The sequence below is a fragment of the Vicugna pacos genome, chromosome 24 (genome assembly GCF_048564905.1).
Source record: "Vicugna pacos chromosome 24, VicPac4, whole genome shotgun sequence".
In the NCBI taxonomy this organism is placed as follows: Eukaryota; Metazoa; Chordata; class Mammalia; order Artiodactyla; family Camelidae; genus Vicugna; species Vicugna pacos.
The window spans coordinates 26,427,348-26,438,207 of record NC_133010.1 but is presented as its reverse complement, the minus strand read 5'-3'; the positions used below and the strand labels follow the sequence as shown (position 1 = coordinate 26,438,207).

At 46.0% G+C, this 10,860-nt stretch overlaps 1 long non-coding RNA gene across 2 annotated transcripts; it reads left to right on the top strand.

Annotated features, from left to right (window-relative positions):
- The first annotated feature begins 1,400 nt into the window (after positions 1-1,400).
- Positions 1,401-6,395, top strand: LOC140689050 (uncharacterized). 2 transcript variants are annotated; one of them, XR_012063930.1, is made up of 3 exons: positions 1,401-1,486; positions 4,434-4,573; positions 6,176-6,395. It is a non-coding gene; the product is annotated as an uncharacterized lncRNA (long non-coding RNA). The 2 variants fall into 2 exon arrangements; XR_012063929.1 differs by lacking the exon at positions 1,401-1,486 and having other exon boundaries at positions 4,423-4,573.
- The last annotated feature ends 4,465 nt before the right edge of the window (positions 6,396-10,860 follow it).

The following is a 10,860-nucleotide window of genomic DNA, read 5'->3' as shown; positions in this document are numbered from 1 at the left end:
ACCCAAGAGACTTGGCTGAGACACTACGACAACTTCCTGGAGAGGTTTCAACACGCTTGTGGCAATCCTGTTGAAGAGTAACATGCCACGCAGGTATCTGATGAAGGTATGACTCAGGGCCCCATCACACCAATACCTTCAGTGTTCTCTCCAAAGAAACTACCCAACTCACCCTTGGGTCATGCACTTACTTAACCAAAACATGGAAAATACCATGTCTTATATACCCATTGCTGGAGGACCTCACGGACCCGATCACCCTACCTGTTTGCTTGACAGGCAAGCTTAGCACGAGAGCCTGAAACCAGGGCCCCAAACACTGCCAATATGTCCCCAAAAGGCAAGACAGAGCAGCCAGGGGATTCAGCAGTCCTTGCCCCGGGTGGAGGTCCATTTGTGCTGCTTTGGACCCCACGAAAAAACTGCCAGGACTGTCAACAGCATCCTGTGGTGGAGACTGCAAGTAATTCATCATCGCTTCTTCCATATTAGTAGAGTTTAGACCCAGCACATGGCTGCCCCTCCAGAGACTACATTTCCCAGATGCCTGTGAGGCTGGGCGTGGCCGAGTGACTCAGTTACTAAGTGACTGAGCAATGAGCAACTTCCTCCTCGCTGCTCCAAAGGACATTGCCGGTCCCCAACTTCTGCTTTTTGTCCTTCCCTTGAGTTGGGAAACCAAAGTGCCCAGCTTTCACCAGGCATTTGAGATCTCTTGTGCTGTGAACCCTCTGAGAGTCTGGATTCATCCTCATGTTTAAGTGCATAAAATAAAATATACCACAAAATACCCCCTAGAGTGGCTGAAGTTTAAAAGACTGATCATCTCTAATATTTGTGAGGATGTGGAAGCAACTGGAACTCTTACACACTGCTTGCTGGCAAGAGCAGAATCTCACTCAGGCAATCTGAAGCACAGTCTGGCGGAATCCACTACAGCTGAGCGTGATTGCCCTGTGACTCAGCAGTCCCCCACAGGTTCATCCCCAGGAGACATGAGTGCTCGTGTGTGTGAGGAGGCTCAGTACTTTCATGTGCAGTGGTCGGAAACAGGAAGTAACTCGCATGGCCACCCATGGGGCAGAAGATACATCCGTTGTTTCTATTCATAAAATGAATTACTGCCCAGCAACAGAGGGAGTGGCTTACAAAACACACACAGAAGCTTGGATGACTCTCACAGACATCATGTGGGGGAAGGAGGCCAACACGGAAGTGTGCGCACGTTAGTGTTACTGTGGTGAGCATTGCACAGTATACACAAATACCTAGTCACTGTGTTGTACACCTGAAACTAACGTAATGTTATGTGTCAGTTATATCTCAATAAAAAAATATTCTAGGATCAGGGAGAGAGGTGAATAGGCAGAGCACAGAGGACTTTTAGGGCAGTGGAAGTACTCTGTATGATATCATAATGGTAGTATGCATCCGTATCCGTTTGACCAAACTCATAGAATGCACAACACCAGCAGTGAAAACTAAGGTAAACTGTGGGCTTTGGGTGATTATGATGTGTCAGTGTAGGTTCATTCCTTGGTTTAAAAAAGAAAAAAAGTCCCATTCTGGAGAGGGATGTTGATGGTGGGGGAGGCTCTGCATGTGTGGGAACAGGGTGTACGGAATCTGCTGTACCTCTCTCTTATTAATTTTGTTGTAAACCTGAAACTGCTCTAAAAAACAGTCTTTTTTAAAGAGTGCACACACTTTATGATTTTATTTAAATGTAAATCTCAGGTAACACTACTTGGTGGTATCAGTAGTCTGATTAACATTTATTTTTGCAAGAGAGGCACAAGGAAAGAACTGGGGAGAACCACAGGGAAACTTCCTGGGGTGATGAAGTTCTGTATTTTGATACCATTAAAATGTATAACTTCACCTAGCCATACACTTAAGGTTTGTGCATATTTTAGTCACTTACTGTGTACATGTTGTAACTCAATGAGAAAGTAGAATACAAAAATAAGTAGAAAATAAAATTCTTTAAATTACAAATAAATTACATTGAAATACACTGAAAATGTTATCAATGTTTAAACTAATAAGTGATATAATAATATAGATGCTTCTTTAGTGATATTATCTAGTAACAGGTAGCAACAGGTTTAATAATTACCATAATTTCAAAGTAGTGATGAAGATAAATGATAGTTCAAGACAGTCGAAATTAATATAAAATATCTATTCTTTGTGTTGGTGACCCATTTGTAAGTACTGCTAATAGTACCAAGGTTTGTTATCCACATTTATAATTGAAGGGAATGCTAAATATAAAATAGAGGTGTAATTTTCTTCCACCTAAATTTATGGAGCCTCTGAACTCCGCCACGGACTTCCTAGGGGTCCGAGAAGGCCAGGTTAAAAAGCCCTGAGGGATAGTGGAGCAACGGTGTGGAGGTACCAGGTCGCAGAAAGACCGCATGGAGCAGAGCCTCCCCATCAGTCTGGCCCATTTCCACAGGGCTGCTAAGTGAGAGTGAATTACACCGCTGTTTTTGATACCCCATCCTGTCTGGAGGCTCTTGGTTACGGAAGCTTAGCCTTTATACTGACTAGTACAGATGACTATTAGGTGGATGCATCAGCTATGATCCTCTTTCCTCAAATCCAAGTGGGGACCTACCCCTGAGACCCTGGTTATTTGGAAATCAGCTACTTGTTCTCCCTGATGGGAAGTTCTTTATGATTAGCTTCTGGACGATACGTTGACTAGGTGGGACCTCTAGTGTCCTGTCCCTCCCTCCCCTTGTCATCCTTTCCTCCACCTCAGTCGCTAGATTCAGAAGGAAGACCACGTCAGAGATCTCTGGGTTAGAATTACAGTTCCACTCTGTGTGTCTAAGGTGATTTCAGAATAAAAAGATAAAGCATATATAATTTTGAATAATTACAACCCCATGTACCAGCCTCTCGTGCCTGGACCAGGTGGCTGAAAAATACCGTCCCTTCAGCAGTGATGATTATCATGACTGCCGTCTAAAAGCTCCGGGGAAGAACTCTGAATCCCAGCACATTATTGCGACGAAAACTCATGCTCAGCCTATCCCATCCATCAGTGTCTGTTCCAAAACCTCTCACTGAGAAGCAAGGAGGGAGTTTTTCTCCCTGAGAAGGTTTAGAATTAAGTCTAGAAATGTTCAAGATATCAAATATGTAGCATTTAATAAATATGTTTCTGTGTTACGGAGTTTGCAGACTTGAATTTCATACACTTGCCAAGTTTTTAATATTAGGGTCATTAGAGTCAGAGAATTTATTAGCATGGTGATTCAAATTTAAAATATGTAACTCTTTGATTTCTGATTATTTAGCTGAAACCTCACTATGCTTTTATACTATTAGACTGCTGAAGAGAATATAAGTTTAATTTTTAAAATTTTATTAGCTTTTTAAACTTGAGACGGCTTTGTTGCAGTAAAGTTTTCGGTATCTTTTTAAAAATCAATTATATACAAAGGAGATTTAAATTGTAAAAGCCTCTCTAAAAACGAAGGCTAAAATGTGTCAAATTCGTTAATCAAGTATGTTAATCGAATGTCAACAGTTAAGAGATAACTAGGTTTTTACAAATTTTGATTAGTTGCAATTCATTTTTAACGTCACAGTAAACCCCTAAATAAGTAAAAACTCTCAGTTAACCAAAACCAAACCATTCCTGATGACTGAGTGCCCAGACAGGCTGGTTTCTGTGAGTCTCAGACTGGGCTGGTTCTCAGTCTCCTGGGAAGCTTGTTTGAAGTAAGGGTTTCTCAGCCTCCTCTCCAGACCAAATCAGGAATTGGGGTGAAGTCTGGGAGCCAGCGATTTCCTCTTCCTGCCCCAGGGATGAGGACACTTGTAGTGCACTGAAATCTGTTTCCTATTAATTTCACTCGTCACCAGGCTTCCCATGAGGACTGAAAATGCTTTACGTACGATACCCGATTCATGCTAATACCTGACTGTATGTAGTCATAACTCTGGGCTCAGAGGCACTCACATGTCTCCATGGTAACAGTTCACTCTCCTGTCTCCATGGTGAGGTTGAGAAGGGCCCTCAAATTTATTTAAAATTCTAAATGATTTTGCTGTTAATCTGACACACACAAAGAGCTGTTTTTAAAAATAACTCTCTAGCCCTATTTCAGGAGTACTATAAAAAAGGAAAGGCAGAAAAGGAAATAGGGGAAAACTAATGGTAATAAATCAGCTCCTCTCGAGAAAGCTCATTCTATGTGGCAATGAATTAGAATGTCACAGTCAAGTGATGTAAAACTGAATTAAACCGCCCACATCCTTTTAAAATCTGACACCTGTTTGTCAGAACTCATTTTGTATATTTAACACATAAAGTGATTCATTGTTCAACTAGACATCACTTTTACACACTTAAAACACAGAAATCATCTCAACATCTTTTCTGCAAGAAACATTTCTCTTTATGAACTTAGATGTCTGATCGTCGGGGAACCGCTGACAAAAGGCTGCTGACACAGGCTGCAGCCCCTGGTGGGGAGAAGGCCTCACAATTAAATTCACAACTTAAAGAGAAGGATTGTAACATCAGTTGTCCCTTCGAAAGTGTCACCAAGTATCCTTTTTTCCCTGTTTTAAGATCTGGGTTAGTTTACAAATGGAATTATGAAATAAGGAAGCACCCTGCACATCCCACCTAGGGCCCTATACAGCAGTCAGCGCCTATTTTTGATTGCTTGCTGGGATTGGTAGCATCTACCTACCAGAAAGTTGGAAATGAGCAGATTGTAAGTGGTGCAGTGAGTGGTAACAGTTGTGTCCAAGGGAGGACAGAGTGGCCCCGAGCAGCGTGGCGGATGCACAGTGCACTCTGAAAAGCTGACCAGCGCCTCCCGCCCGACCTGGGCTGTGGGCTCTCAGGCGAGCGTTGCTGTCTTTCTGGACTGGCCCTCGGGAGGACTTCTGTGCACTCAACACTCCCTGCTGGATGCTTTCCAGGTTGTGTTTACCTCTGTGGATTGTGACAGCTTGGTTATGTGAGAGGTCTTTCTCTTTTATTGTAGTGTTGTTGATTTACAGTGTTGTGTTAGTTTCAAGTGTACAGCATTAGTGGTTCAGTTATGTATATATATATATATACACACTCTTTTCAGCTTCTTTTCCATGATAGGTTATTGCAGGATATTGGATACAGTGTGCCCTGTGCTCTATAGTAGGACCTTGTTATTTATCTATTCTGTATGCAGTAGTGGGTATGAAAGTTTCATACCATGAACACCTTGATTGGTCAGTAGGCTCTGTAAAGTTATCCACCGTTTCATTCTCTCCAGTCTTTACTGCACTGACCGTCAGAGCAGGTACTCGCTAAGAGTTTGTTGACAGAATGAATGAATGAATGAATGAGTTAAGGCGGCGTAAGCAGGGGTGAGGGGAGAAGGACTTGAGGGGTCTATGTGCCGTTGCTGCCTTGGACCGGCAGCTGGGACCACCAGTGCTGGGGTGCAGCTGGCCACACGTGTCTCCCACCTCGCACCAGAATCTGGGGAGAGGGCTGCACCCCTCTGTGGCGTGCACCATGTCTGGGACAGCTCAAGGGAGGACGTGCCACCTCCCTAAGCTTGGCCTGAGCACGTGACAGGAGCTTATTCTGAATTCAGGCTTGACTGTGATCTTGACTGTGTTACTTCTCTTCGCTCTGCTTTCCCACACCTTATCTCGCTGAGAATTCTGGAAAAAAGGACTTTTATTCTTCTGTTATCACAGGGCTCTAGTCTGGTAACACACAAGTGACACTGGCCTTCTTGTTTAAAACTAGAATTCTTCTAACAGAACTATAAATGTTGCCAGTGGTGATTTGGGAAGAAATGAGGTAGGCTCTGTTTAGCCACTCAAAGATCCGCTTCTGGTTCTGGTCTCTGACACCACCACCTTCATGTCTTGGTAAAGTTCTCCAGTGTCCTGAGGCCTCCGTTTCTTCATTTATAAAATTGCTGAAAAAATAAATGATAAAATAAGCTGAAAAGATAGAAGCTGTTTGCCTTTGGGTGTCAGGATTTCCTTCTCAGCCTGAAGGTCTCCTGCACCCTCCCCAGTGCTGCCGGGTCGGACACTGAGGGCGCGCCCTCGTGCAGCGCAGTTGGGGCCCCAGGCTGAGCAGAGAGCAAGTCCAGGGTTGTGCAGGGCCAAATGCAATAAATGAAGAGCTTACATCATTCAGTCTGTTATCCAAGAGGCAGCATCGTAAAGATCAGGCGTTCACGTGAATCACCAAGTGCCTTCCTGGAAACCTGGAGCCGAAAGAGATGCTGAGTCAGAAACTGATGGAGAGGGGACCACAGTGCAGTTCAGTCACCCATCTGTTTAGACAAATTTAACTGAATGGTTTCTTGGTCATCTGTATGGTTTTTATTAAACCAGCCACTTCATTCTTGGGATAACTTTTGCCCTGAATCTCCTTAAAGTCACATCTGATCTCTAATGCAGTACGTGGTAGGCAGAATAATGCCCCCCAAAAGCTGTCCACATCCTAACCCTGGAATCTGTGTATACATCAGGATATAAGGCGAGGGGTGGGCAGATGAAGGTTACAGATGGAATTAAGATGGCTGGTCAGCTGCCCTTAAAAAAGCTGCTCTAGGTTATGCAGGTGGGCCCAGCATAATCACACGAGTCTCAAAGTGAAGAGGGAGGTGGAAAGGGTCAGAGTCAGAGAGATCCTTGAGGATGCTACACTGCTGGCTCTGAAGATAGATGAAGGGACTGTGAGCCAGTGAATGCAGGGGCTCTAGAAGCTGGGAAAGGCCAGGAAACAGACCCTCCCAGAGCCTCCAGACGGACACAGCCCTGCTGACACCTTGATTGTAATCAGTAAGACCCATTTCAGCTTCGGACCTCCAGAACTGTAAGAGAAGAGATGCATGTTTTTCAAGCCACTAATTTTGAGGTAAACTGTACCAGCAGCAAGAAGAGATAAGGAGACGGTACGTACTCTAATGCCTCAGAGATTTGCTGCGACGGTTTCATCAGGATGGCTGAAGCTGATCAGCGTAAAGCTAAAGAAAGTAGATTTCAAATTCCATAATAAAAGTACTGCAAAATGAAATGCACGTTATTCTTTTGAGTTGGAAAATACAGTTGTTCTGTCTTTCATGGAGCTGTGAGCACCAGTGGGTGACGGGGACAGGGCGAGGTGCCCCAGCTGAGACAAAGAGGGGAAAATCAGGACCAGGAATGAAACTAGATTGAGCCTGGGAGGTGCTCAAGCACCAGGCTCCAAATTCAAAACAGAAGTGAGAAAGTCAGGGACACGTGGGTCCTGGAGACCTCGGCCAGGCAGCCGGCCAAGCAGGGGTGGGAGACCAGGAACCAGACCACACAGCATCCTGAGCTCAAGGCGAGCCCGAGAAGGAACAAAACAAAGACAGCAGATTCGGGCGCCGAACAGGGACCAGCCACCTCATCCAAGATGCCTCCTGCACGCTCCCCGAGGGGCAGGAGCCATTCCAGGAGAGAGATACATGTGGGAGATGCTACTTGGGTTAGCCTTGCTGGCAGGGCGGCAGGGGACACAGCAAGGGACACACATTGACATTTGCCCGATTCTAGAACAAGTGATTTTATCACACTGGTCATTTTTAATCTTTTTACTATGAAAAATTTAAGACACAGACCGAAGACGAGAGATGGCCAGTTTACTTGCACTCCCAGCTGTTGTGCCCCCGGGGCAGCGAGTCCCAGACACTGTTACCACTTCATCTGTAAATGTTTCTGTATCTGTAAGAGGTGAGGACTCTACCTAACCAGTCTGAAATAGAACTACCCTTGCTCCCTCACCCCCACTCCCTCGCCCATCCTGCTTCTCTGGTCCCTCCCAGGGGTCTGATTTCCCTTCCCTTCGGAGACATGGTCATTGGCCAGCGGCGGGGGGAGGACCTGGACAGCATCTCTGAGAGCCAGACTTGGACAGTCACTAGTGCCCATGTGCACCGCATCTCACAATTTACAGAGGCCCTGCGTGTCCATGCGTCCACCATGTCCACAGTGCCTGACTCTCCGGCCAGCACTGACCGCATCTCTGCAGTCCTTTCTTCGTCTCAGGTGTGGAGACAAGTGAACTCGAGTTATAAGCAGGAAGTGGGTTTTGCAAAGCTATTTGGAATAGGTCGCGTGGCAATTTCCAGATGACTCATCCCCCCACATTGTTGAAGACTCACGGCAAACCAGGGAGACGTTTCATGGAAACTGTCCTCTGAAGGTGGCAGTATTACAAATGAGAAGGACGGTTTCCTCATTTTTTACAAATGAACAACCTCGAGACCAAAAAGATGGAGTCACCTACCGGTATTGATTATGGAACATTCTGGAACACCGGCGCCAGTCTGTCCAGCTCCTGCCGGCCACACCAGGCGTCATCCCACCCCTGCCATGCTCCTCTCAGCGTCTATCCCAGGGGCAGTGCGGAGTGAAGCACAGAGAATAAACGGGCTCCAGATAGCCAAGCTTTCCACTCTCAGAGCTGGATTTTCCATAGAGTTAAAGAAGCTTCAACATCAGGGTCTCTATTTGCTTAAACACTTGCAAGGCCCTGGGAGGTGCCCTCCCAGTATGTTCTCACAGACTTATGTTTTCGTAAAATTGGAAAAAGTAAGTGACTGTTAAATTATTTTTCTAAACAGAGCCCCCCAGGAGTTATGAAAGCTCCAGGCCCCACAACCTGAATCCTCTCTTGCAAATCTCCCCATCACAGAAGCCTTCGCTCTCCTCGCCTGTTGGCTGGAGGACCTGAGAGGTCTGGGAGGGAAGCTGAGGGGTCCCTGATCCCTTGGTGGGGCAGGAGTGTGTGCCCAGCCTCAAACATGTGAACAGCCGAGATTTTCCCGTAGGAACCCTGACATAATATCTACGTGTAGTTGAAAGCACATATTTATAATATTTCTCACGTGCATTGTGGGTTAAATGAGCTTTTGTGGACAGACCGGGAAAGACAAAGACCAGGCAGAATATTCTTTGTATGCAAAATATGTTCCCAATACCAGTGTCCAACTTCAGAAGACACTATCTGTGTACCATTGACGGGGATGGTTTTAATCACCTCCATCTGTGCAGACCCTGCCCGCCCTCCAAGACCTAGTCCAAATACCTGCTGTATAAAGTCTTCCTGAATCGGATCCAAGCTGGTAGCCCGTGGTTCTGAAACTGCAGCACATTTATCTCTCCATCTCTTGTAACACGTTATCACCTTCTTCCCTGGATTACAGTTACTTGTGTACATGAGTGAGCCTGTCTGCTTTACTGCAAGTCCGGTGGCAGGGACCTTTTTTTGTTCATCTTGAATCTCCTCAGCACCTGAACATTTGTCCAGAAATACTCATTGGTTGAGTGAATGAAGTTTGTCAGGTCCCTCTCTTTTCTGAGCTTCTAGGTCACGGGTTTACGTTCTTCATCTGGGAGTTCATTGTATCACATGTGCCCTATGATGGCGCATTTGTTCACCACCTCCCCCACCTCAGCCCAGTCCAGAAGCGGTTAGGCTTCTTTAAGAAGGAGTCACAGCCCTGTTTTTGTGTCCTCCACAGTGATGAACAGTGGGGCTTGTGCAGAGTAGGAGCTTAGTAAACATGAGTCGGTTGAACGACCGTCTTCAGGCTGTACTTTTGAGTGTGTAGGATCATACGATTATTAAACATAACAGGCCTTGATATACCAGTCATTCAGTCGCTCTCACAAAAAGTGAGCTACCAGAGATTTAACACTGACCCACAGATCCAACAACATCCTTGTTCTGTGTAAATATCTTTTACTACCACGTCTGGGGCAGGGTTGCACTGGAACCCGTCCAACTGCTGAGAATAAAAGGGTAACTTCTTTAATTCTCAAAATGAAATCAAAAGTGAAAAAAATAAGTAAAATCCAATTATCAAAAACCCAAAGAGCACTTAGATTGGCCCGTGTCATTTTCTTAGGTCAGCAACTTTTCCGAAAGGGAATCAGCACTTCCCTGGTAGGGGTGGGTCTCCCGAGTTTTTATCCCCGCCGGCCTCGTGGGGAGTCAGTGGGATTAATTCCCTTTTTATGCCTTGTTAACACTCCTAAAGAGAGAGTTCTGGCCCGAGGCCCCTCCTACTAGTTTGAACAAGGACAGGTGTGGTTCAGGGACAGTTAATAAGACCAAGATAAGGCACCGCAGGGTCACGGTCACAGGGCTGAATCACTTTGTCTGTAAGCCATTACCAGAACATTCTTTCGCTCTGAAGTGGTCTGCAACGAAATGGCACTGGTTAAAGAAGAGAGACATTCCACACGTTTTTAGGAACAAGAAAAGAGCTAGGTAAGCACCTACCCAGTTGAGACTGTGTTAAACAGTATTCCGGGGGTACAATGAGTGACCCACGGAGGGGCTCTGTGAGTCCGAACGAGCAGCACCGAGTCGGCGCCGCAGGGAGAGCGCAAGCACCCAGCTAGGCCACAGGAAAGCAGGGCCGTGTGGGGGCCCCGTCACAACAGCCTGCCCTTGGGTCATCTTGCCCCCTCCGTCTACAGATGAGGACAGGCAGGTCCAGACACCTCGAGTGGGTAGATTTTGTTTCAACACCGAAGGCGCTAGAGAGTGAAAAAAACAAAGGAAACAGGGGAAGGAGAGGTGATGGGTGAGGGAAGTAGGCGCCCCCTAAACTCTGCGTCTGAAGTCCTCTGCCTTTTCCGTTACCCTAGTCACGTTCCTCGGGGTGAAAGCTGTTGGAGGCTTCATGACCAGATCTGGCTCTTGTTAACTCTGCAAAGTCAGGCAAGCTACTTAATCTCGCTAAGGTTCAACTTTCTCATCAATTTCCTGTCCTTGGGGGTGGTCGTCTTCACAGTATCGTCGTGAGCGCCGCCTGTCCTGTGCGTGGAGTCAGAGCTGCT